The 26,754-nt window shown below is 35.8% G+C and overlaps 1 protein-coding gene across 2 annotated transcripts in view; it reads left to right on the forward strand.

Annotated features, from left to right (window-relative positions):
• MICAL-like (protein) overlaps nt 1-26,754 on the forward strand; it is a 482,706-nt gene that overhangs the window by 112,102 nt on the left and 343,850 nt on the right. For both annotated transcript variants that reach the window (XM_081751175.1, XM_081751177.1), the window contains exon 2: nt 15,280-15,372. The gene's annotated coding sequence lies outside the window, so the exon portion shown is untranslated. The remainder of the gene's footprint in view (nt 1-15,279; nt 15,373-26,754) is intronic.

Below are 26,754 nucleotides of genomic sequence, written 5' to 3' on the forward strand. Positions count from 1 at the left end.
TGAAAGAAGTGATGGAATTTTTCGCGTGACTCTTACCGTTCCCGCGATATTGACCAAACATTTCCAGTTTCGGGAGATTTAAGGAGCCACATCTCGGGAACTGTAAGTCTGCAATTTTTTCAATTGTGAGCATGTGTCTTCGTAAAACAACACATCTTAGAACTCTTAAACAAAATATGTAAAAAAATTTAGTACTCAAGGAAATCATAAATGGATAGATATATTACAAGAATTGTTTAATGAGTATAATAATAAAGTACATATAACAATTGTTATAATTCCTGTAGAAGTTAAGAAAAATTAATTCTTTTTTAAGTTCGTTCTAGCAATACTCTTGTAGCATTCTCAACTGGTTTATTTTAAACTTTCATTGCAATTTTGTTATATAAACATTTTGTTAATTTTTAATGCTATTGATTAAATTTTGACGATTTTTTTTTAAATGTTATGATTGCAAATATTATTTTTTCTCGGAAACTATAAGAAATAGATATTCTGCAAGAAATTTTCGTGGCTCATTTCAAAAACCTCACTACATGCAGTTTCATTATAGAAGTAGATTAATGCAGGTCCTTTTCCTAAAATGTACTATATTTTCCTTGTAGAATTAACAGATACACAAAAAAAATTTAAAAACACATTATTTCATTGATTTTTTTTTCAAATTTTATGACTATTTTACTTTACTAATTATGATTTTCATTTGATAACAATAACTTTTCATAATTATAATTTTCCCATACTCAACTTTATTTATCAAACCCTGCTCCCGCCAAGTGAACTTTGTGGTGGACAAACACCGTGTGCATGGGTTTTCTCGGGGTTCTCCCGTTTCCTCCCACTTTCTTCATTCCACCATTTCATTCATTACTCATCATCACCGTCTCCTTTAGCCTAACCGGTATAACCGTGGGACGTAAAACTCAAAATTTCATTTCATTTCAACTTTATTTATTAAATTTTACATTAATTTTCACAATTCAAGATAATTCCTTAATTTTGTATTATTCTTAAAATTTAATTAATTACTTTATCTTAATTTTTAATTGTAATCGGTTAAAATTGTCATTAATTTCTTAAACTATGGTTATATCGCAAAGATCAAAAAATAAATCTTGAGGGCATCAAATGATTACAGAAGGTAAGAGACTTATGAGTAGAAAAACTTACGTATTGATTATATCTACTGTTTTCGTGTACGTCTCTTTAACGTGGAAGACCTGGGTTCGATTTCCGGCGGGAGCTCATGTGGTTCGAATTTCACGGTAATTAGTAGGCCCACGTCTCATATATACTTGCTCCTGAACGGGACGTTAAACTCAAAATTCTCAACTCGACTCTGCTGTTTTCGGGTTTTGCGGAAGCTCCCTCGTGATTAATGGTTAGCATACACGCCTTTGGCGTAGAAGACTCGGGTTCGATTCCCTTGGAGAAATGTGATTCAAATTCCACGTTAAGCTGTAGGTTTACGTCTCATATAGCCTCGCCTTGAAAGCAACACTAAACTTAAATCAAATCGGTGTTCGTGAATGTTGCCCAGAGACGAGACAAGAAATAAAGTTTTCTTGTCTTGCAAACTTTTATGGGATTCTCGTCTTGATTCTTAAAAACTTTTGTCGTCTCGTAAATTTTTGTAGAACTCGCATCTCATTTCGATTCTTCCAAAGCTTTCCACATCTTGTTTTGTAATATTAGATACAGAATTTATACCCTGATTTTCCTCCTTAATTTCCAGAAATTATCAGACTCCTTTTAGCGTCACTAGAGGTTCACGAAAGACGTGATAGGCAACTTTTAAAATCATATTTATTATTGGAGTGAGTTTCGTATATTTAAAACGTTGATAAATGCTGTTCATTAAGTTCGTACAATCAATTTATCTGTTTATAGTTTTTATACTCTGAGTAAAAGTGTTTGAGATCTAGAGCTTGGGTGAACCAGTGTTGCCTGCGAGACTTGAGAAATTTCTCGTTTCAGATTTAAAGTATACTTCTCGTATCGACTATCGTCTCGTCAGCAACACCGTGTAAGAAACCGGGATCTATTGATTAAAGTGGGAACGCACTCACTACACTTCGATTTTTATCGGATGCTAGTACCCATATATGGAATCAAACCCATGACCATGTATAGAAAAGTCACGCGCTAGAATATGAAATACACATGGGTATATAGTGTTAGTTGACAAACTTCTGGCAAAAGACTTTTGATTTCTGAGAAATTGGGAAGATAATACAAGGTGCGTTCACGTTCTAACACCAGCCATACACTGACGTATTTTTCAGTCGTAGCCATAAAATTTCATGCGCTAGTCTTGTTAGCAGCTGTCAATACGTTAGTGTATGGGACCAGGCGTACGTTTACGTACCGAATTTTTATACGCTGGAAAAGTCTGGTTGCTTTTAACTTCGAGCGTAAATACGGCGCGTAAAAACGGCTCAGATGAAAGGGTTTTCGAGCAGCAGGTGGTCTCTTGCCCTTTCCACGGCCTTCTCCCTGGTCTGGTCTTGTTGCCCTCGCGAATCGTTGCTGAGGTTTACTGGTAGACTCACCAGAAATTATCATTCCAATCTAGTTTCAGTCTTTCCATACAAGATATGGTTTCGGCTAAACTAATATTTCCTATTGCACAAAACGAGACATTATTTCCTAATTAAAATTCATAATTAATTTTCAGTACATAGAGGAAAAGGTATTTAAATCCAATACTTTCTAATTAGAATTCGCAAATGATGAGAGCTCCTCCGTGGCTATATGGTCAGCGTAAGCTTCTCCGGCGCAGGACATCCTGTTCGATTCTCGGCAGAAGATCACGCAGTTTGGATCTCACTTCTCATATAGCCTCGCTGTCTGAGAGGTCGCTAAATTCAAACCCAATCCAATCGAACATGATGGCTTTCGACTACGAATTTAACATTAAATTTAATATTTGACAATTAGCCCCCCCCCCCCCCCCACACACACAGAGGTCAAGATGGTTATAAAAATGAAGTCACACCTTTAGAGTTGCTCATATTTTGATATTAAAAAAAGAAGTATAACATGACTTTTAATAGCATGTGACCAATTCCCGCCAAACTAAAAATGTCATGCTATTTAGAAAAGAGAGAGAAAGCAAGAGAAGGGAAAGAAGGTTAGGACAACCAACAGTAGAGTACGCAGGAATTTATTTCGGGGAGGGTCCAAACTCAATATGAGGGTATTTTATATTAAATTCCTAAAATTGTCCCTACAATTAAGCTAACTTTACACAAAAGTCAAAATTTCGGGTGGGGGTTTGGACCCCCAGGACCCACCCCCTGCGTACGTCCCTGGCAACCAACATAAAATGTTACTTCCAGACATACTTTCTCGTTCACTTGGTTCTCTCCGGTCGAATATGAATAAAAATGTCCCCAGTAGCAAAGATAAATTACATTTCACTCTTATGAAGAACACTCCTTCACCAAACAATGTTCAAATTCAGCTTTCTGATATTTTGTTTTGTCCCACGCTACCCGTATAATATTTTTGAAAGAAATCACTACCAGCATAGAGGCTACATGTACCTACTAGGTATATTTAAGAATAAAAAGTAATAATCCTGACCTTCAACAAGATATTATCTCGATATCTGCCTGATAAAACAGCAAAAATTGCGTTTGACTATCGAAATTCGGTGAAAATTTTTTGCTATTTAGATCACCTGCTGCTTGTTATTTTAAGTACCTTCTCAATTTTACAAGAACTTGTAACAAAATAGGTTCAGAAAGTCACTAGTTTTTTTTTTTCCTTGATCTTAACATTACTGGTGAAAAAGAAAATGTGAGAAACCGCAATACATGGCCTAATGTTTCTTTCTTTGTAAATTATTTCAAACCTCAGATTGTACATATATTTACATTTAATAGACCTAATAATCCTATTTCACCATAAATGCTCACATACTAAGTCTAAATAGCACAATCATTGTACTGCTCGCTTTAGTGTGCTTGCTTTTCAGCCTAAAAGTTCTAGTTCAATCCAGGGTACCAGCTATGTTGAATATTTTTCAACATCTCGTCATGATGGGGACTGTACCAACACTTATTTGAAAAGCTTAAGTAGACTCAAAACAGAACATACCTAACACTAAAATTGAAATGACACCCATTTGCAGGAAACAGGATTACACTCATAATAGTTCATGTTAACTTGTAGTATGCCATTAAAGCATTTCTCAACTTTTGTGGTGTGGTTACTATCAATTCTTCCCAGATAAACGTTAACTTAAGGTCTATTACCACAAAATATTAAATAACAATGAATATCTGACACTTAAATAATTTCTTTCACGAACAACTCAATCATTTTACTGAGCTCCTCTGTTGCTAAACGGTTAGCGTGCGTGTCTTTGGCGTGGGAGATCCGGGTTCGCTTCCCGATGGGAGCTCATGTGGTTCGGATTCCACGTTAATCAGTAGGTCTCGTCTCATATAGCCTCGCTGCTGAAAGGGACGTTAAATTCAAAATCAACTCAACTAAATCGTTTTATTATGTTTATAAGTAGCATGTCCATCAGTGTCAGAAGAATTTATATAATAATTGACACAACTTTTTACTTAATAGTGTTATTTTAGTGTCATTTTTATTACTAGAGCTTCGAAATTAATTGATATTTAATTGTTTTCAGTTTCGTATAACATACAAGTTTGTTTACATTTTTCTTATTACTTTCTGCTTAATTCCTTATAACTATGCTTTCTTACAGTGAAATATGTCTTATTCAATGAATACAAGAACTATGAGTATTAAAAACATACAATTCGACTGATCTTTACACTGAGGAAAATGAAAATTTAAAATAAAACAAATCTGTTTATTTTCTGAACCAGTAAATGAAAACTCTTCCGACATAGATTGCTTCAAATCATTGGTTCATAAGTTGTGAAACAAATGTAATAATAATAATAATAATACATTTAAACGAACGAATGGATTTGGTTCAAAGTGTCTTTAATGAGTTAACAGTTTAAACTTCATTTGAAAAAGAAATCTGAACTAAGATTGGGTAGCTCAGTTAATTTTAATAAGCAGTTGGATGTTTGTACCAACATGTAGTAAAATTTAAACAAACCAGTCGTTCAGAATAGTTTGACTTTGTTTGAAAATAACCTAATCTGAGTTGAATTGGAGAATAGAGTGTTGTGAATAGCTAATGTTTGGACCGAATTTGACTAAGTTCGAAATTAAATAAATTAAGGTCTATATTGTGGTAAAGCTTCGTGATAATATGGCAAATATCATAGCTACGCCAAATTCATGAAACAGCTATAATCATTTGTAACAACTCCACATTTTATTATTTGCAGTTTCTTATGTTCCCATATAACATACACGTGCAAACCTTTTTTTTTAAAGACAAATTTAATATTTAGTATACTAAATAACTATAATAATTTTAATCAAGCGTTAGATAAATTTATCTTACTTTCCGTAATCAATTGTTGTTGCGCAAAAACACAGATCTATTCGCTTGCAATGGAAAGTACCAGTGACGGCAATTGGGTATGAACACTAAAAAGGGGGACAAAACACAAGTAATAGTAAGGGGGCATGTAATTAGGTTATAGTGGAAAGCCAAAAAAGTGGGGGCAGCAATTACCTTCACGCCCCTAATCGCCGATAGACAGCACATTTGTTAATAATATTCCTAATTTAAGTGAATTTTAAGACTTTGTTGAGGAATAATGTTGGTAGTATTTAATTAGATCTATACGCTTTTATTTGAATCACTTCACTTCAGATTTACAATTAGTTTCATTATATTTTCATTAACTGTTAATCATCCAACGATGCGTTCAAACGTAGAATATTCACTAATAGTCATTACATTGGCCAACAACTTAAATTAATTTGTTTACAATTAACTAAACTATTTTTAAAAAACACCAAATTTGTTATATTTAATTTGAACATGTTGTTTGGTCCAGTCATTTGAATCAATCATTTTTTAATTTAAAAGTTGGTTTACATCGATCAAAAGTGTCTGCTTACTGCGTCAAAAGCTTTTCAGTAGACCTTACATTGAATGCTGTAAATTTCTTATATCTTATATACTAACATGAGAGGCGGACATAGGGTGTATTGTGAAATTATATACTCAGAAAAAATGTATGTGGCGTACTTAAAAACGTAGGTTACATGTGTAAATCATGTAGTTTTAGGACTTAACGTACAGCAAATGTATAACTGAAAAAAGTACATTTTAGACATACTTTCCGCATACATGTTTCGAATAAACGTACTTTCTGTACGAACGAAAGAACTGTATATAGGTGGTCAGGATCTCACATACAGATATACGCATGTAACATACAACTGGCGTATGTAACATACGTATACGTATGTGATATATGGAAGACTGTTAGATGTCATACATCCTGCAACGGCATGATGTAACATCTAAGCGGGGAAAGTCTGTAGCTCCGTGTAGGTTTCTGTAGTAAACATAATGATTCCGTATAATTGTACAATATACCGCTGTCCGGATAACGGACTTTTCTCAGTGTATTAATTAATAAGAATTTGCGTCCGGTGAAGGAGAATATTAAGAGTTCGAAAAATTATATATATATTACAATAATGAGGAATATCACAGTCGAATCGATAAGTGTTAGTAAACAATACAAATGTTTAGAAGGTGGATGAAAAACAGAGCCGTAGCTAGAGATTTCGGCGCCAGGAGCGAAGTAGAATTCGGCGCCCCTACACTCACCTTATCAAGCTTCCTTTATTTATTTATTTATTTATTTATTTATTTACAAATAAGAGAAACAGCTGTTCTTGTTCTGCTACGTTGAATTTTTATCATGCTGCTTGCACAGACTATTGCAACAACCGAAAGTGATCATTCTCTATTCTTTTACAAATAAAAGCTGTTTTCAAGAGGCTTATTTTGGACTTTTTTATTAAACTTACAAAACTGCCTTTGCTGTACACAAATCCACTTTGAGAAAAGTTATAAAAATTTACAACTTTTTACGTTTCATACTATATATAATACGTTAATACGTTAGAAACTATGTGATTTAAAAATGTTAGAAATGAGTAACAGCATCAATTTCCAGTAATAATTGTAAACTTTTGTAATTTTATTCTGTATGTGACCACATAAAGAAGATTTTAATTTTGATCGTTTTACGGTCAAAAATATTTTGTGAAATGTAACGGAAACTCTGAAGAGACTTTTTTTTTTTTTTTTTTTTTTGCGAATTTCTTAATATTGATCGATGGAGGTAAAGAATATGTTTAATGTTCGTACTTGAAATCCAAATTGCAGTTTGGCTACTACATACACTATGTGATCAAAAGTATCCGGACACCCAACATACGTTTTTCATATTAGGTACATTGTGCTGCCAGCTATTGTCAGGTACTCATTATCAGCGACCTCAGTAGTCATTAGACATCGTGAGAAAGGAGAATGGAGCACTCCGCGGAACTCACTGACTTCGAACGTGGTCAGGTGATTGGGTGTCACTTGTGTCAGAAGACTGTACGCGAGATTTCCACACTCCTAAACATCCGTAGGTCCACTGTGTCTGATGTGATAGTAAAGTAGAAACGTGAAGGGACACGTACAGCACAAAAGCGTACAGGCCGACCTCGTCTGTTGACTGACAGAGACCGTCGACTGTTGAAGAGAGTCGTAAAGTGTAATAGACAGACATCTATCCAGACCATCACACAGGAATTCCAAACTGCATCAGGATCCACTCCAAGTACTATGACAGTTAGGCGTGAGGTGAGAAAACTTGGATTTCATGGTCGAGAGGCTGCTCATAAGCCACACATCACGCAGGTAAATACCTCGCTTGGTGTAAGGAGCGTACACATTGGACGATTGAACAGTGGAAAAAACGTTGTGTGGAGTGACGAATCACGGTACACAATGTGGCCATCCGATGGCAGGGTGTGGGTATGGCGAATGCCCGGTAAACGTCATCTGTCAGCACGTATAGTGCCAACAGTAAAATTCGGAGGTGGTGGTGTTATTGTGTAGTCGTATTTTTCTTGGAGGGGGCTTGCACCCCTTGTTGTTTTGCGTGGCACTCTCACAGCGCAGACCTACATTGATGTTTTAAGCACATTCTTGCTTCCCACTGTTGAAGAGCAATTCGGGGATGGCGATTGCATCTTTCAACACGATCGAGCACCTGTTCATACTGCATGGCCTGTGGCGGAGTGGTTACACAACCACAACATCCCTGTGATGGACTGGCCTGCACAGTGTCCTGACTTGAATCCTATAGAACACCTTTGGGATGTTTTGGGACGCCGACTGTGCCAGGCCTCACCAACCTATATCGATACCTCTCCTCAGTTCAGTACTCCGTGAAGAATGGGCTGCCATTCCCCAAGAAACCTTTCAGCACCTGATTGAAAGTATGCCTGCAAGGGTGGAAGCTGTTATCAAGGCTAAGGGTGGGCCAACACCATTTGAATTCCAGCAGTACCGATGGAGGATGCCACGAACTTCTAAGTCATTTTCAGCCGGGTGTCCGGATACTTTTGACCACATAGTGTATGTTTAAAATTATAGTACTTACTTAATTTCTTAATGACTGAAAATTCTGAATTTAAGGTTACTTTTATTAATAAAAATATTAAAATACACACACACACACACACACACACCCATATATATATATATATATATATATATATATATATATATATATATATATATATATATATGTGTGTGTGTGTGTGTGTGTGTGTGTGTGTGTGTGTGTGTGTGTGTATTTTGTATGTATGTAGATAAATAAAAAAATATCACACACCTAGATACGTAAGCACAAAAAAGAATCCTTGCGATACAAGTAGTTAATGGAGAAATGATCCCAATAAATTTCTTTAAATTGGAAGCATTTCATATGTCAATGAAATAAAAAAAAAAAAAAAAAAAACTGGTAGCGATCAGTCTTTGAAAAAGACGAAATTCGTGGAGTAAAATTCTGACCCATTAAGCCCCTATTCTACAACTGTTTCAAATTCAAGAACGTTATTATTCTCCTTGTTTACCTTCATTTTTAATATTCCCGCGCAAACAACAACTTGTGTGTCTCTTCACTCCTTTCATTTTTCATACCTTTATTCTCACCGTCATGATTAAAACGATTGGTTAGAAAAACGTGATTAACTAACCAAACTCATCATCATCAAAATGCGTAATTCGTACGTATTTAAGACTGTGACCGTTTCTGATTTTGAAAACGCTCTTGTTTACACTGTAAGTCATTACTTGGCAGCATGTATGTCACATCGTCATTAAGAAATCATATATAATAACTTTTTTAAAAAAAAGTAATAAGTAAAAACTTGTTCTAACTCTTATTAAAACATTTGGATTGTTGGCGTAGCGAGCAAGAATTTTTTTAACAAATCTATTTTCATTTCCAATACTTTCCTTTCTTCTTCCTTCTTCGGCACCCTCTTGCTATCAGCGCCCGGGGTAACCGCCCCGCTGGTTCCCCAACTTAGCTATGACTCTGATGAGAACTATTCTAAATATAAAGCAATCTATTCTACAGTTGCTAAATGGATAAGGGATAACACAAGCACTTATATATTTAAAAATTAGTTGTATTTAAGGTAAAGTATTTTTTATCTTTAAAAGATATTTTAACTTCCATAAACTTCTTATTATGAGCAAATGTACTATCCAATGTAATGTAGCATGGTGCATTAATATCGTCACTGTTAGAACAAATGCTATGCTTCAAAGATTGTGAAAGAAAACAGGAGAGTGAATTAGTTGCCGCATTTCATATTAGTAAAGTACAACAATACAATTGATATTGTTTTCATTTGGTTATGTTATATCCCAGATTAAGTGTTAATTCTTTTTCTAAATATAAAATTTTAATTATTCTAGATATTCTTTGTAACTGTTAAATAGCTTGTCAAGTCACACTTCGAAATTAAAACTTGGTTTGTTTGTACTTGGAGACGGTTGACTTTCCTTCTTTTTGTTGACCCTTTCATTAAGGACTAGATTTTACAAGAGCAGCAGATGTGCTGAGCATATATTACCCAATAGCAGTGCGCGAATTAGGTTGTGTATATTTGAAGGGGGATAAAATAGTTCCTAACAGCAGATAGTTGATTGCTTTGTGAGGCACCAATGTTTCAATTTGTTGCTTTTCGAAGGGATTAAAACAAAATAGAAGGAAATTCCGCACCGGGATTCGCACCCTGCCCTAAAGGCATGAGTGGCACAAGCTGGATGGTAGGCCCTGGTTCCATGAGATATGTTGCGCCACAGAGGGTAGATTTATTTATTTATTTATTCGAGAAATCTAACAAATTTAGTGAGAAAATTTATTAAATTGAATTACTGCTTCCGCAAAATCATGGATTTAGCTTTTGTTTTTCTTTCGTTCTTTCTTTCTTCTTTTTTTTAAATCTGTCTGATTTAACTTTGTTAAAACATTCTATGGGAATTTTCACATTCCGATACTATGAAAAGAAATAAAAAGTACTCCTACATCGAATATCACTTGCTAGTCCAAATGTTTCTATAGTTTTGTTCTTTCTTTTTATTCGTTTCCTTAATAGCATAATGTTTATAGGACCTGTATTTAAAACCTAGATCTGTCCTGTTCAAACAACTTGAGCAAACTGGAAAACGACCGCGTGCTGAAACAACAGGCAAAAGGAAGAGCGAAAACTGGCCGCTTCTTTTTCTTCTTCTTTTACGCGCCTATTTTTACGCTAGGTGTATGGGCCAACTTACGGACCGAAAATTACGACATCATTTTACGGACCGAAAATGCGCGCTGAAAATACGCTAGTGTATGTTGGCCTTAAGACATTTTGTGTATTATTATTATTAGTTCACAAAGTACTCAGCTGAGGAAGTTGAAACTTGTGTCACTTCTCAACTTGATCTCCCTTTAGACGTACATGTGCATTGCATCCTCGATTGCATGATTCTATGTCCGCCAAGAACGCATGTGTAGGAGTGTTTTGACCACTGCAAGATCACTGATGCCAGAGCGGCCCGATTGCAAATTGGTCGTCCACGAATAGCGATTTTCATGGTCGGAAACAGTTCAAGATCAATAATAACGAGGTCTGGTGAATAGTGTGCATGAGGCACCACTTCAAAGTTGTTATTACAAAGAAAATCGTGATTTAGGAGTACCCGATGAGCAGGAACATAATTTTGATGGGAAAACCCATGAACAACCTTCTGGGGTCGTTTTGCTTGCAATGCTAGTATGAGCTGAGTCTTCAAAACATGTTCGTAAGTTGCAACCGTCACTAGTGCCTTGTGAAACAGTAAGGGAGGAATGCGCTTTCACTGTACCAAAACATGTCCACCAAACATTTCTTTGGTGGCATGGAATCTGTGTGCTTCGATTGTGACGACGGCGTTTCGTTTCAGGGTCGATTGCCGTGTCTCATCCATTGTGACAATTGTCATTACGTGCTAACATTGATTGATAAATTGCTATACTCGCAATGTTGTGGTTAGCAATCAACATTCGGGGAACTCATCTTGAAGAAACTTTTCTAATATTAATTAAGTATTTTCATGACTCCATTCTGAATTAACTTCACGGAAAATCTAAGTCTAGAGGCGATATCACGCACATCTAATTGGCGATCCTCCCTAAAACTTCTCCCACTCACGAAATCATGTTATCGGTTCTAGTTGTCCGTGATCGAGACTGCTAGGGTTCGTGCCTTCGACCTTCTTTAAACTTACGCACTCACGAACGCACAGTGAATCTATCATATCCATTACGAATTCGTGCCATTTCTCACTGAATGGCACCACACCAGAATTAAAATTCAAACGCCAGAATTATGGGCTAATTAGTTGCTGTAATCCCATACCCCATAAATAGCCCATAATTCTTGCGTTTGAATTTCTTCAATCGGACCATTGTAACCGTAACCATATGGTGGATTCTAGCTTGATATCAAGCTAGACTCGCCCATTTTGAATCCGATTTCTCACTAAACAGTAGGAGTCCAAAAATTGGGATTAGAGCAACAGATTAGCCCATAAGTAGCCCATAATTCTGGCGTTTGAATTTTTTCGATCAGACCATTGTAACCATATGGGGGGTTCCAGCTTGATATCAAACTATACTCGCCCATTTTGAATCCGATTTCCCGCTAAACGGTAGGAGCCCAAAAATTGGGATTACAGCAACTAATTAGCCCATAATTCTGGCGTTTGAATTTTTTCAATCGGACCATTGTAAGCGTAACCATATGGGGGTTCTAGCTTGATATCAAGCTAGACTCGCCCATTTTGAATCCGATTTCCCACTAAACAGTAGAAGCCCAAAAATTGGAATTAGAGCAAATGATTAGCCCATAAATAGCCCATAGTTCTGGCGTTTGAATTTTTTCAATCGGACCATTGTAAGCGTAACCATATGGGGGGTTCTAGCTTGATATCAAGCTAGAATCGCTCATTTTGAATTCGATTTCCCGCTAAACAGTAGGAGCCCAAAAATTTGGATTAGAGCAACTAATTAGCCCATAAGTAGCTCATAATTCTGGCGTTTGAATTTTTTTGATCGGACAATTGTAACCGTAACCATATGGGGGGTTCTAGCTTGATATCAAGCTAGACTCGCCCATTTTGAATCCAATTTCCCGCTAAACGGTAGGAGCCCAAAAATTGGGTTTAGAGCAACTAATTAGCCCATAAATAGCCCATAATTCTGGCGTTTGAATTTTTTCGATCGGACCATTGTAACCATATGGGGGGTTCTAGCTTGATATCAAGCTAGACTCGCCCATTTTGAATCCGATTTCCCACTGAACGGTAGGAGCCCAAAAATTGGGTTTTAGAGCAACTAATTAGCCCAAAAATAGCCCATAATTCTGGCATTTGAATTTTTTCGGTCGGACCATTGTTACATATGGGCGGTTCTAGCTTGATATCAAGCTAGACTCGCCCATTTTGAATCCGATTTCCCGCTAAACAGTAGGAGCCCAAAAATTGGAGTTAGAGCAACTAATTAGCCCATAAATAGCCCATAATTCTGAGGTATGTGTTCGGTCGTTTTAGTGTTGGTGGTTGGTCTAACTTGACATGCGTTAATTTTTAAGCCATTTTTAGTGGCAGTTCAAACGCAATTCCTGTAGCTTTCTTAATTCCACGGGAAGACAACCAATACGTATTCATGGAACGACAAATATTTTATGGCACCATTTTTATTCTATGAACCAATAATACATACAAAACTTTATATTTCCAAATGAAACTATATACATTAATGGGTAATTTCAAAAAAGTGGGGGGGGGGGCAACTGCCCCCTTTGCCTTCCCCCTAATCGCCGCCCATGCCCGTCAATCTCAACTTCAACCTTAAAACAGTTGAAATCAGAAGAAAACATATGAAATTCTTGATTTGCTATTTGTCAGTTGCATGTTTAAAGGTTTTAACTTCTCCCCTTGAGCAACATGATCAGTGATGCCAACAAGCTAATACAAGAAGTCGCTAAATAGGAGATGAAATGACTCCAATTTTGGGTGAAAAGTCGCTAAAAATTTTTCGTTGAATTTTGTCTCTTTCATATATATATATATATATATATATATATATATATATATATATATATATATATATATATATATATATATATATATATATATATATATCTTCTATATATATAAAAGAGAACGTACAAAATCCTTTGTCCGCTCATCACGCTAATACGGCTGAACCAATTTCTTTCATTTTTGGGGGGTTATTAGGATTTGGACCCTAGATGGTTTTTATCATATCACTTTAATTTTTAATTACCAGTGTCTTGAGATAATTGACCATTCAAGTGTCCATAACGTACAAATCCTTTGTTATTAGTTCATCATAGGTAAAAATAAACGTATTTATATGCAACCCGCATGACCGTGTCACTCGGCGGGTTAACATAAATGACAGGCGATATACAGCGGAAAATAGCTTGAATCTTCTGTTTAAAATTTTTTAATTGATTTGCTTATTTTTACAGACACTTTTACAATATGCCAGCACCGGGATGACCGCAGCGAAGCGGGGCGGGTTAACATAAATGACAGGCGATATAATGTTAAGATTTACTGCAATCTTCTATGGTTTTTATCATATCACTTGAAAGCGAAAAAGTAAAAATTATCTAAGTAACAAAGTTTATTGCGTTCCGGGGTGACCGCAGCGAAGCGGGGTGAACGCTGCTAGTATATATATATATATAATATGTGTGTGTGTGTGTATAATATATGTAATCAATTCAAACCATAGTACTATCTACGCTTATATGAAAGACATATATAACTAATAATTATTTCACTTTTATACATTTTTATGATCAATTTTGCGTCAGCGAAATCAAAAATAAGTTTAGAAAAACGAACAAAATTAAAGGTCTAGGAAAAAGATCTTACACACTTCACTTCTACTCTCGCTTCTACAGATAATCTGTTTGCTATCGGCAATGTATTATTTGTGCCTCGAAAGGAAGCTCTGTAAACTAACGGACATTAAAAGGTGGGATTGGTCCCCATGAGGAGGTTAGAGATAACAGCAATCAAAGTGGGAATATAGGTATAAATGTTATGCACTTTCCCAGCTCTTCAACATCTGCACTGATTAAATAAGCAAAAGGAATAAACATATATCTGAACTAATTCGAGCTAATAGTGCTTATTTTAGGACAAGTTGTTCGCAGCACAAAAGTCGCTAGATTTGTAGGTAAGTCGCCAAATCGTCATTCCAAAATCACCAAAAAAGTCGCTAATCGGAAATATTATTTTTTGTCGCTATCCTGGAAGGCGAATCCCCTAGATTTAGCGACTTTTCTTCCAAATTGGCAACACTGAACATGATATGCAAAAATAAACATTTACCATACTAATATATATATATATATATAAACACCTGAAATTACATGAACTTAGGAGCTTGAACCTTCCTTGATGAACTTCTGCGAACGCCACTTTCATTAATTCAAGCCAAAGTATTTAATTATCCTACGCATTATTGACAATATAACGATTATATATATATATATATATATATATATATATATATATATATATATATATATATATATATATATATATATATATATATATATATATATATATATATATATATATATATATGTGTGTGTGTGTGTGGGGGGGGGGTTCGGTCAAGACTGCGCATGATATTTCATGAGTAAATATTATTCAAGTTTGTAAATCTAAGATTTTTTTTTCTTACATTGTTCTATACCAACGTATATTTATTCTTGTATTTTCAGGACGCAGTGCAAGTATAGGTGAATAAATGCTTCCATTTCTCAAGAGCTGTTACATCTGTTGTGTTGTTGAAAGTCAAGAAGGCTGAACGTAAGGTAACTTAAAATATTTAATTTTACTTTTTTTTTTCTCTCACAGTTTTTCGTAGTTTCAATTTGTTTAGCTTTCATGTTAAATGAGTTAATTACGAAGTATTTTTAATGTTTTATTGATAATCTAGTGTATAGAGTAAATATAATCATAAGTATCAAAAAATTCGTAGTTCTACGTCCCATATAATGTCGATTATAGGCTAAAGAAGACGGATGATTTGTGTAAGTGAATTACTATGAAACAATGATTATGGGTTGAAACAGGAAAACCCGAGAAATGTCATGGACACGTTGTTGTCCACCACCAACTCGCAGGAACGAAGATCTGACCATGAATCCCTCGCTCCAGAGGTGAGCTATCAATAATTGTGCTTCCAACAATAGTATTGCTAAAATGATGACTTTATTGAGAAACTTTTTGTTTTGTTCAGACTCAATTTTACTGTATTCGGCACAGTCAGCTTGTTATCCATTTGGTTTCGGATGCTACTCTTTGTAAATTTACATATAGCCTTGTATGGTAAACTCTAAATAAGAAAATAAATAAGACTATTGTAGTAAGAATATTAGTATGGTATATAGACTCAAGTGATAAACAAAAGTGTACTAGGTAAAACTAGCTGTAAATTTTAATAATTATCGTTGTAAACTTGTTATTGACGTATGAGACTTTTCATTATGTTGTCATTATTCATATTCTTTTATTTTTATTTTTAAATAAGTAAGAAGGCTTTATAAGAAAACTGGAGACGCTTTTGTATTTTGTCGTGACAGACAGGCGTCGTATTTTTTAACAAGTCTTTTTACATAGAACGAATGTTGTTAGTATTTTAGTGTTGCTAATGGGAACAAATTCAATTTTACTAGCTAAGATACGTTGTCAAAAGAAGATAATTGTTAATTTCATATTATATATTGAATTTCTTATTTAAGTTTTGTGTCAGTACTGTATTAATTAATTTTACAATTAAACGCATAACTACGTATCGTGTTTAAATGTATAGTATATTATTACTGTGTACTTCGTACGCCACTTTAAGCTGCATCAAATTTGAACAATTAGAACAGCGAATTCCTGTTGTCAAATTGTGATTGTCTACTCAACAATGCATATATTTTTGTTACTATAGACTAGTATAGACTCAACCATGGCCTAAATTCAGTTTTACCACAGCTAAATTATGTTACTGTGATTTAGATCTTTTAACATGTCCAAATTTAGCCCATTTATTATGGGCTCAAAACAGGATTTAGCCTCATCCCGCATTGGAAACATCTTCATATAATAGTCAGAGTTTCTAACTGAAATTGCATCAACGAGAATGGGTACTGCGAAGCGACCATCAAGTAGTAAATCAGATAGAGACCACAAAAAGTTCCGTACGGGAACTGCATCAGCGAAAGTACCACGGAAAAAGTTAGTTATCGGACAGAAAAAGCCAACAAAGTCAGCGTTGCGCAGGCAGAAAGTGTCAGGATGTGAAGACCAACGGACAGATCTGATTGAAACATTAGTACGGTTTCTCCACTCAGAGCACTATAGGACAACTGTTCAAATCAAGAACCATGAAACTGGATTGTGTACAATTCTTCGAATGAGGCAGTGCAGCAGTGTTACTCAAGGTCCTGGAACTACAGGACGAGTTCGATTTCGAAGTCCAGCTAGTGATGACGATCATTGCTGTCATCATGTGCACACTCATAACACGCGTCCTAAGGCACGAGCATCGCCAGCGCCTGTAATCATGCGTGCAGGTCCCTCTGGGGAAGGTGCTACTTCTAGAAGTATTCTAGGACAGTATAGAAAGCAACGTGCAACTAATTATTCTAGTGACAGTGGTCTATCAGACCTAGACAGTTTAGATGAATCCGATGATGATACTTCAACAAGTCGAAGCCGCCGTGGTCAAGGTGGCAGTAGCCCTCCTAATCGAAGCAAAAGCAATATTGACAGCAATCGAAACAATAAGAGACCCAGGGGGCATTCTTTAAGTTTATTTACAAGATCGCCGTTTTTACGTTTTTATTCTAAATATTTGAATCATCCTATCTCTAGCAGAATGAGGGAAAATATTGCTCATAAGGCGAGATTTCCACCTTGGAGAAAAGAAAGAAACCTGGATGGTCGTCCACTTTGTGATTCTTATCATCAGTTTAATCACCTTACTGAGACGCGAACATACAGCGACAACAGTGACACGTGTACAGATTCTGATTCTGATTCTTCATATGAGTCGTTATGATCGTGTCACAGTTAAACTAGTGGCACTCTGTTCTGTTTAACAGGTTCCAAGATACATTAATGTATCTTTACATGATTTTTTTTAGACTGACCGTGTGTTAGACTGATCTGTTTTCAGGTATAGACTTTTAAAAAACAATCTTTTTCCTGGTAGCTATTTCGATTACAGTCCTAACGATATGTGTGTAAAGGATGTGTATTGCGATGCAATAATTTCAGTGTAGATCTCTGAATAATAAAGAAAACAGTCCTTGTAGTCTTGCATTAGTGAACGACTATCTGTAATTAGTATGATGTTGTGTAATAGTAAGGTAATGCTAATGGTAATAGCATTCCTCATCTTATTGCGACTGCTGAGATAAGAGAAGAAACAGACGTATTTCTTCATATGTACTCCTTTGAACTTATTGGCTTCATAAGTAACAGCTGATTAGATTAGTGTTGCTTAGGAGTCGAAAAACTTATCGTCTCAAAAATTCTAGAAAAAACGAGTAGTACCTGTTTGAATTCGAGACTCAACGAGAAATTTCAGAATTCTCGTGTTCAACACTAGTTCATCCAAGCCTTAGATTTCACTGTACGAGTGTTACATGTTTCATAGTATAAAAACTAAAAATTGCTAAAGTGATTGTACGAACAGAATGAATAACAGTTATTAACGTTTAAACGTACGCAAAGCATTGGTAGCAGTGTTGCCACTTTAAGGAAATAGACGTGCATTTTTTTGTTTATGATTTTAGTTTTTTTCTGCTTCCTTTTTTTTCATATCTTTACTCATAACGGAGTTTTAACATCCCAGGGTTATGTTCTTTAGGCTAAATGAGACACATAATTGATGAATGTGATAACGTCATACAAAACTTGGGGCAAGACAGAAGAGGAATTGTGGACAGGAATCAAACCAATTGATGGTATTCCGTTGGTCGTATTATTGCTAGGAAAGGATGATTTACTCCCAGGGATTATGTGAATATTTTAAAGCTGTAGAATACTTAGTAGGAGTCATCAGTACCTTTGAGTTGATTTTGAGTTTAACGTCCCGTTCAGCAGCGAGGCTATATGAGACGTGGACCTACTGATTAACGTGGAATCCGAACCACATGAGCTCCCGCCGGGAATATCAGTACCTTTACAAGAGGATAAGCTTATTTGTTTGTTTAGCGAAAGCAGGTTCTGAAAGTGCATTGTAGTTGATTTTGTTATCTTAGTGCTAAGAGTAATGAGAAAATAAAAGAAGTTAAAATTTTCAAAGATCGAACTTCTTTTAAACTTATAGAACACACTATCAAATGGAGGCTCTGACAGTACATCGATCACGTACGGGATTGATATTCTATTGCGCACTTCGTAGTGTAACAATTTATCGTATATGTAGATGTATACGGTGGGATTAATTTCGCATATGAGTTTTAAAATAAAGATATCAAGTAAGCAGTTTTTATTACTGAAATATGCTTATTTTCCTGAATCCAGTTATAATATGAATTTGCATAAATTAAATTGTAACTAATATTATAGGTTATATACTTTCTCTTTTATAAACATGTTTAAAGGTCAGTGGCATTGTAGAATATGCAAATACGGTATATATTATATTGTCGTGATAGTATTGTATAAACGAGGAACCGGAACATGTTATCTGCTTGTTCATTGTTTTTTTATGCTTGAAATAGTTTTGAATTTGATCCTTTGACATGCACAGTTAGTTGTTTAGTTTATACGCTATGTACCTATAAGTATTGTCATATTGACCTTCAAATCAGTTATTGTTTAGTGTTGCAGCTTTGCATACAAAACTAAAATATGTAATCGTGCGATCATTTTGTTTCCGTTAATTTTCAGCGAACTTAAAAAGTTCGTTACTGAATTCTCTATATCTGTCTGTCTGTGTGTGTGTGTGTGTGCGAATTTTTCAATTTTGAACCCTCCATTCGATAGAGTATGAAAAACTATCTGAAAGGGATGGCATTTTTCGCGCCACTCTTACCGTTCTCGAGATATTAAAAAAAAAAAAAAAAGTTCCGATTTCGGGAGATTTAAAGAGCCATATCTCGGCAGTGTTGGGTAAGTTACTTGTAAAAATGTAACGCGTTACAAGTTACTTTACTTTCTCTTAAAATGTAACGCGTTACTAACGCGTTACTTGCCTCAAAAAAGTAACTGTTACTTTACTTCGAAAGTAACGCGTTACTAAAGCGTTACTTTTAGGTCCGAAACTTTGAATATGTTAAAAAAAAACTTATTACTTCAGTTTCTCGTACTACTATTACTAATGCTATTATTATTATTATTATTATTATTATTATTATTATTATTATTATTATTATTATTATTATTATTATTATTATTATTATTGCACGTTCTGGATCGATCTATGTAAATGCAAGGACAAATTTTTACTTGACAGCTATATGAACATTTTAATGTAATGTAACATTGATTAAAATGCCATACTGCGTTACTCGTAGGGATGGCCACGAGTGAGTTCGAGCAAGTTTTCTTTGAAACTCGATTCGACTAGGAACAAACATCTTTGAGTTTGACCCGAGAACTCAACTTGAAAAAATTTCCTCCAACTCGACTCGAATTCGGGTCGAGTTTCGAGTCGAGTCGAGCCAAGTCTGGTGTATAGTTTCGAGTACTCTCTTCAAGTATCTTACATAGACAATATAATTATTATCAATGGTACTACTACTACTACTACTACTACTACTACAACTTATATTATTATTATTATTATTATTATTATTATTATTATTATTATTATTATTATTACAATACTGTGTATAAACATGAAAGATAGGCGGTTTATATCTGAATACTAAAAAAGTAGTTGATTGCCAGCCTCGGTAGTCGTGAAGTCTAGGAGTCAAGGATATGTTCACGAGCTTCTAAATTTGGATTGAGGGTCTAGGTTGAGTATTCGGGCTCGAGCCAAACATTGTTAAAAGTTATAGGGCACTGGCCAAATATCTTCAAAACTGCTCGGCCCGGGTTAAGAATTGTCAACGACTCGAGTAGCTCGGCTCACAGCTCATTCACTATCGACCCAAACCGAGAAGTGAGCCGAGCCAACAGTTTATCCAACCGAGTCGGCTGGAGCCCTTCGCTCAGTTGAGTCGAACCGAACAGATGGCTCATCCCAACCAAGCCAGCTCGAGCCGATGGTTGACCCCAAGCGAGCCAGCTTGAGCCATCGGTTCAGTTAAGCCGAGCCGAGCTAAGCTTGTTATAAAAATCTCTTGTAGTCTCGGTATCGAGACGCGACGAGATGAGAGCAGTGCCCCCTCTCGTGAGCAACACTAAAAGTATTCCATATTACTGTTTATCTTACATTTCTCATGATTTTCGCTTTCCAGTGTAATCAGGCCGATTTCAAAACGAGTTAAAAGGAGCGAGCCATTTACCAAACTCGACTCGACTTGAAACTCGACGCGAAAAACAGGAAATCGACTCGGAACTCGACTTGGATTCGAGTCGAGTTTTAGCTTGACTCGTGCCCATCCCTATGCGTTAGAAAAATGGTTGCTTATTATTATTCTGCTAAACTAATTATATAATAATAACAATGTTGCTATGTAAAATTAAAAATACAGAATATAAAGAAACATTACACTGCAGCTGACAAAATGAGAACACATGGACTGGGGGTGAATCAAAACTTGCCAAAAACTCTAAAATCGATACTTACTTTTTAAAGCTAGTTGTCCCAAACTCTATAATCAACGGGACTTTAGGATATGCAAACTGATCTAAAAGAACTCTAATATTACATACCATCAACATTACATCAATAAAGTAGGCTTGCTCAGTTTATTCATATTAACCCCTTACTGTATGTCGTTAATTATGGCACCCTAGTTGTTGATAAATATTTCTCGCCGGGGCACCACTTTACTTTTAAATTCTGTTCACCATCATCTTCAGCTTTTAAGAAAAAGTATTCTTTCAAATGTTTGAACGATAAAATATCTTCGTTCTCCATCTTTATAAAAACAACACCAATCAAAGTAAAATAGACTACCAGTAGCATTGCACTCGTAGTTCACTCACTGAATGTATTGATTTGGAGCTGTCAAAATCTAAGACAAAATCTGCCAGGTGCTTGCAATCAGTACACGTAATTTCCCTGAGGCTGTCCTCATCTTTCAAAAACAGCAAGTGGATCTATATTTTGTTATATAAATAAACAAATCAAATTGTATCTATGAATGTATTTGCAAGCCTACCAACATAAAGTTCGTAAGGCGAAACGGGAAAATGCACATCGAGATTTCCCGTTCAGCCTTACATTAAGATGAAAAGTGATAACAGGTTTTACATGCAAATTTTATTGCTAGAGGTCATAAGGTGAAACGGGAAAAGGCGAACAGTGCAGGAATCGTCGGTCACTGACATCGTTCATGCTCCATTGTTCCATTCTGAGAAATTCACTTACAGGAAAGAAACATTTCTTTCCGAAAAAAGATATACATATATTGTAGTTACTCATCCGAAATGTAACGCGAAAAAAGTAACGCAAACTAGGTACGTTACTTAAAAATTTGTAACGCGTTATCGTTACAGTTACTTTGGAAAAAATGTAACGCGTTACTAGGAAACGTTACTTAAAAAGTAACGCGTTACAAGTAACGCGTTACTTGCGTTACGTTACTTCCCAACACTGTATCTCGGGAACCGTAAGCCATAGAGAGATGATATTTTGCGAATTATTCAATTTTGAGCCCTGCATTTTCAGCATGTGTCTTCGTAAAACAACAACAACAGAATGTTTTAACGAAACTCTGTGGAAACAAAACGTGTGGGAAAAAATGTAGTACTCAAGGAAATTATAAATGGATAGATATATTACAAGAATTGTTTAATGAGTATAGTAAAGTACATTGAACAATTGGTATAAAGCCTGTAGAAGTTAATAAGAAAAAATAATTCTTTTTAAGTTAGTTCTGGCAATGCTCTTGGAGCATTCTCAACTGGTTTATTTCTAAATTCAGTAAACGATATTGTTATTTTAATTGTCATTGAAATTCTTTATTGAATTGTTATTGAGTAATTTATTGATATCATCATCATCATCGTAAATGTTCTGTCGTCACTAGCAGGTCACCTACTTTAAATTGAGAAGCTTCTATATCAGTGGTGGTTCCAGGGAGTGGCCTGGGGCAATTTTCACCCCAGCGGTATAAAATTCTTCTCTGAAATTCTCCGTCCATGTTCAGTGTAGATTACTTATATTTTCACAGTACTGTTGGGTCCGGGAAGAGATACTGAGTATCTCAGCGTGTACGTGGTACCTCAACACGTAAAAGAGAGGTAGTCCCGTATTGCTTGGACGATCCTACCGGGAGGGGAGAGTCGGATTCCTGCCTGCAGGAGGACCAAACGGAAAGGGAAAGGTCCAATCCCAGATATCTGGGCAACGGTACTAATTCCGTGGAAGGGAGGAGACCCTGCAGGATATGGGCCGGTTCCAAACTCAAATGGTGACTTACACGTACCATTGGATCCGGGATGAGATGCACAGCATCTTGACGTGTATGTGGTACCTCTACACACGGCGGTGGCCAGTTGAACGATAGAGGAAGGCAGGGCCGGGACACAAGCCCCCTCGGGCATTGCCTGGGGTTCCCGGATTGGGTTGGACTCTGCCGGGTTGTGGTCATACCGTTGGATTCGGTAGCACATGGGAACTAATCCCAGGGACCTGGGTAACGGTGAACATGTGCGGGAGGTGAGCTCGCCTTATAACGCTCGGGCACCATGCCTGCAGAGTATGGTAGGGCATGACTCGCTAGCAGGACCGCCTCCACCAGTAGGTCAACTGGTAGGCACTCAGGACTTCGGTCTGGCCGCGCAGTGGGCGTATCCCACTCCCTCAGTGAATGGGGGTTACACACTTAGGTGACAAGGTTAAGGGACAAATCTTGACGGTGCACTTGTGCACGAGGACATAAGTCCAAAGCACGAGCAACCACGGGCGGGGTGCGACACATTTTAGCGGTACCCGTCCATTAAATAGACCGAACAGTCGCGGGCATGCTTCCCATGCATGCAATTAAGCGTGGCATAGTAGACCACTAGCTCCTTTAAAAAAAAAAAAAAAAAAAGTACTGTTTGTAATCCCCTCATATGGCACGCCCCCTTCGACAGAAATCTACAACTCTTAAGTAATTTCTTTTGTTTTTATTTTCGAGCGATGGTAGGATAGAACAAAATATCTTTCTTGATTTTATTCCGATCTTAAGGCAATTTGAGGCGAACTTTGCGCAGAAAATACTATATTCATAGCTATAATGATTATGACCCCTTAAGTAAATCTGCGCTGAGAACATAACACCGTTTATAAAATCTTTTTTAAAGTTATTAAGTCTGTTTTGCCCCAAGTCCGTCTGTCTAATTATTTTGTAGTGTTACGTGTATTCTTAATCTGCACCGTAGAGTTATCTAGTTGTAGATAAATGCATAACATTCCGTGAGTTGAAATAATCACTTTTGATTATAGAATATAATTAATTAATAGCTCGAAAGTGGACTGTGTTGAATAAAAGGCAAATGAAAATTCTCATTTCTCTTCGTATAAAATATGTTCGTGTTTAACCGCTTTTCTTTTCTCTCCGAAACTGATGTGGCAACATCGCAATGTGATCTACAATCTTGTGAGAAAACTTACCGTAAAAATGATTTGAGATCCCTCGTAATATAATATTATAGGAAATTGACGAAAAAAGTAAGTTGAAAACAAATGTTAACATTGTGACATTTGTAATTCCGTATTTTCCTTCAGTCTTGTGAGCGTGTCTGTTAATATTTACAGAATGAAATAGGAAATCTTATGTTACTACTTTCACGAATTCGAGATCCGTGTTTAGAAATATGTCAACTAAAGAGTTACATAATTTCCTTAATTGAAAAGGTGTTGCTTATTGTGATTTCAGGGGCATTTGTCATCAATGAAGGTCTCTGACATAGTTTGTATGTTCTGACAGTTGGACTTACCTTGAAGAACTTTCATTTCCTTCGTTCTTTTCTTTGGAAATAATATGTTAATTTTTATTTATTTATTTATTTATTTATTGTTTTGAGTCACGTAGTTGATATACTTGAGTCACGTAGTATAACTTTTAATGTGCTATTGTGCCACTATTAAAAGATAACAATATACATAAAATATATTAATTAATAGTGTATATTATTCATCTATATATATAAAAGAGAACGCACAAATCCTTTGTGAACTCATCACGCTAATACGGCTGAACCAATTTCTTTCATTTTTGGGGGGTTATTATGATTTGGACCCTAGATGGTTTTTATCATATCACTTTAATTTTTAATTACCAGTGTCTTGAGATAATTGACCATTCAAGTGTCCATACGTACAAATCCTTTGTTATTAGTTCATCATAGGTAAAAATAAACGTATTTATATGCAACCCGCATGACCATGTGACTCGGCGGGTTAACATAAATGACAGGCGCTATAATGTTAACATTTACTGCAATTTGAAAGCGAAAAAGTAAAAATTATCTAAGTAACAAAGTTTATTGCGTTCCGGGGTGACCGCAGCGAAGCGGGGCGGGTTAACATAAATGACAGGCGATATAATGTTAACATTTACTGCAATCTTCTATGGTTTTTATCATATCACTTGAAAGCGAAAAAGTAAAAATTATCTAAGTAACAAAGTTTATTGCGTTCCGGGGTGACCGCAGCGAAGCGGGGCGGGTTAACATAAATGACAGGCGATATAATGTTAACATTTACTGCAATCTTCTATGGTTTTTATCATATCACTTGAAAGCGAAAAAGTAAAAATTATCTAAGTAACAAAGTTTATTGCGTTCCGGGGTGACCGCAGCGAAGCGGGGTGAACGCTGCTAGTATATAATGAATAAATAATCTGTTTCTATAGAATTGGAACTATCAATTATTGGCAATAAACGACATAATTTTTAGTGACATAAAATTAGTATCTATCTCTATTCTCAAAAAGTACTCATGAGAATTTACCCCTTTGCTCAGATCGATGTGATCTATCGATTGTTGGGAAATATTATGCTTAAACAAACATTAAAATGTAAGAGTTTACTAGGGATGACTAATTTTTTCAGATTTCGGAAAAAATCCGGAATATTTCCGAATTTCGCATTTTCCGAGATCGGAATTTTTCCGAATTCCGGAGTTTTCCGATTTTACTTTCCGGATTCCGGAAAGTAAAAATTTCGGGATTGGCCGTCCCTAGAGTTTATCATAATTTTGAGCTGTATCACATTAACCACATTGGTGTGCTTCTTGTCTGCTGTTGTTACAATGAAAAGCTTGAAGAATTTCATCTTAAATACGTGGAATGTTTATTGCAGAGTATCGATTTCTGGGTTTACAATTTTTTTTTTCTCAAAAACTACACCATTAGAATTTACACTTTACAGTATTATTTTATTCAGCTTGACGAGATCTATCAAGTAATATATGTCTCATCTTTAGACATTTTTTCCTGTTAAGCTGTAATAATATTGCGTAATTTATTTTTAGTGTTCTCTATATCAGAGCCCAAACAAGACTTTTATTCTCAGATATGTCCAAACCAGATTCCTTTCCTCTTGTTAAACTATCTTCAGTACTTGTCTTTACCCAATTTCCATTAATACCTCTATACAGAGGTTTCGTTCCATTTGGAATAGTTTCGAGAAATTACCAAAATCTTTCTCGTATATCTTTCAGCTTTTCGTTGCTGATTTTCTGTGTTGTATTTTTCTTTTAATTTCATTCTTCAACCGAATACGGATCCACTTTGGCCATCACGAGATTGTGATCTGAGATGATGGGCCGTATAAATAAATATAATTCTACTCAAGCTACTCGTTAACTAATGCTCATTGTCCTTGGCTGGTGAGCAACTGCTCTAGATTTGGTATAAATAAAACCGAGCAAATGCTCATATTTTGGAGCAAGTGCTTAATATTTTTTGAGGACCCTCAGTACCTTGCTCAGCTTACTCAACAAAAATTGTTAAAAGCGAAATGGTCGAGTTTATGGTGATTATTCCTGAAACAAGATATAAAGAGTATAAATTGCGAAAGGACTCTGATGTCCTTAACTATAAAGAATTGTGCAGATTTAAGAAGGGGAATGTTAAATGGCT

Source organism: Thermobia domestica, chromosome 3 (assembly GCF_964235325.1).
Source record: "Thermobia domestica chromosome 3, izTheDome1.hap1.1, whole genome shotgun sequence".
NCBI lineage: Eukaryota > Metazoa > Arthropoda > Insecta > Zygentoma > Lepismatidae > Thermobia > Thermobia domestica.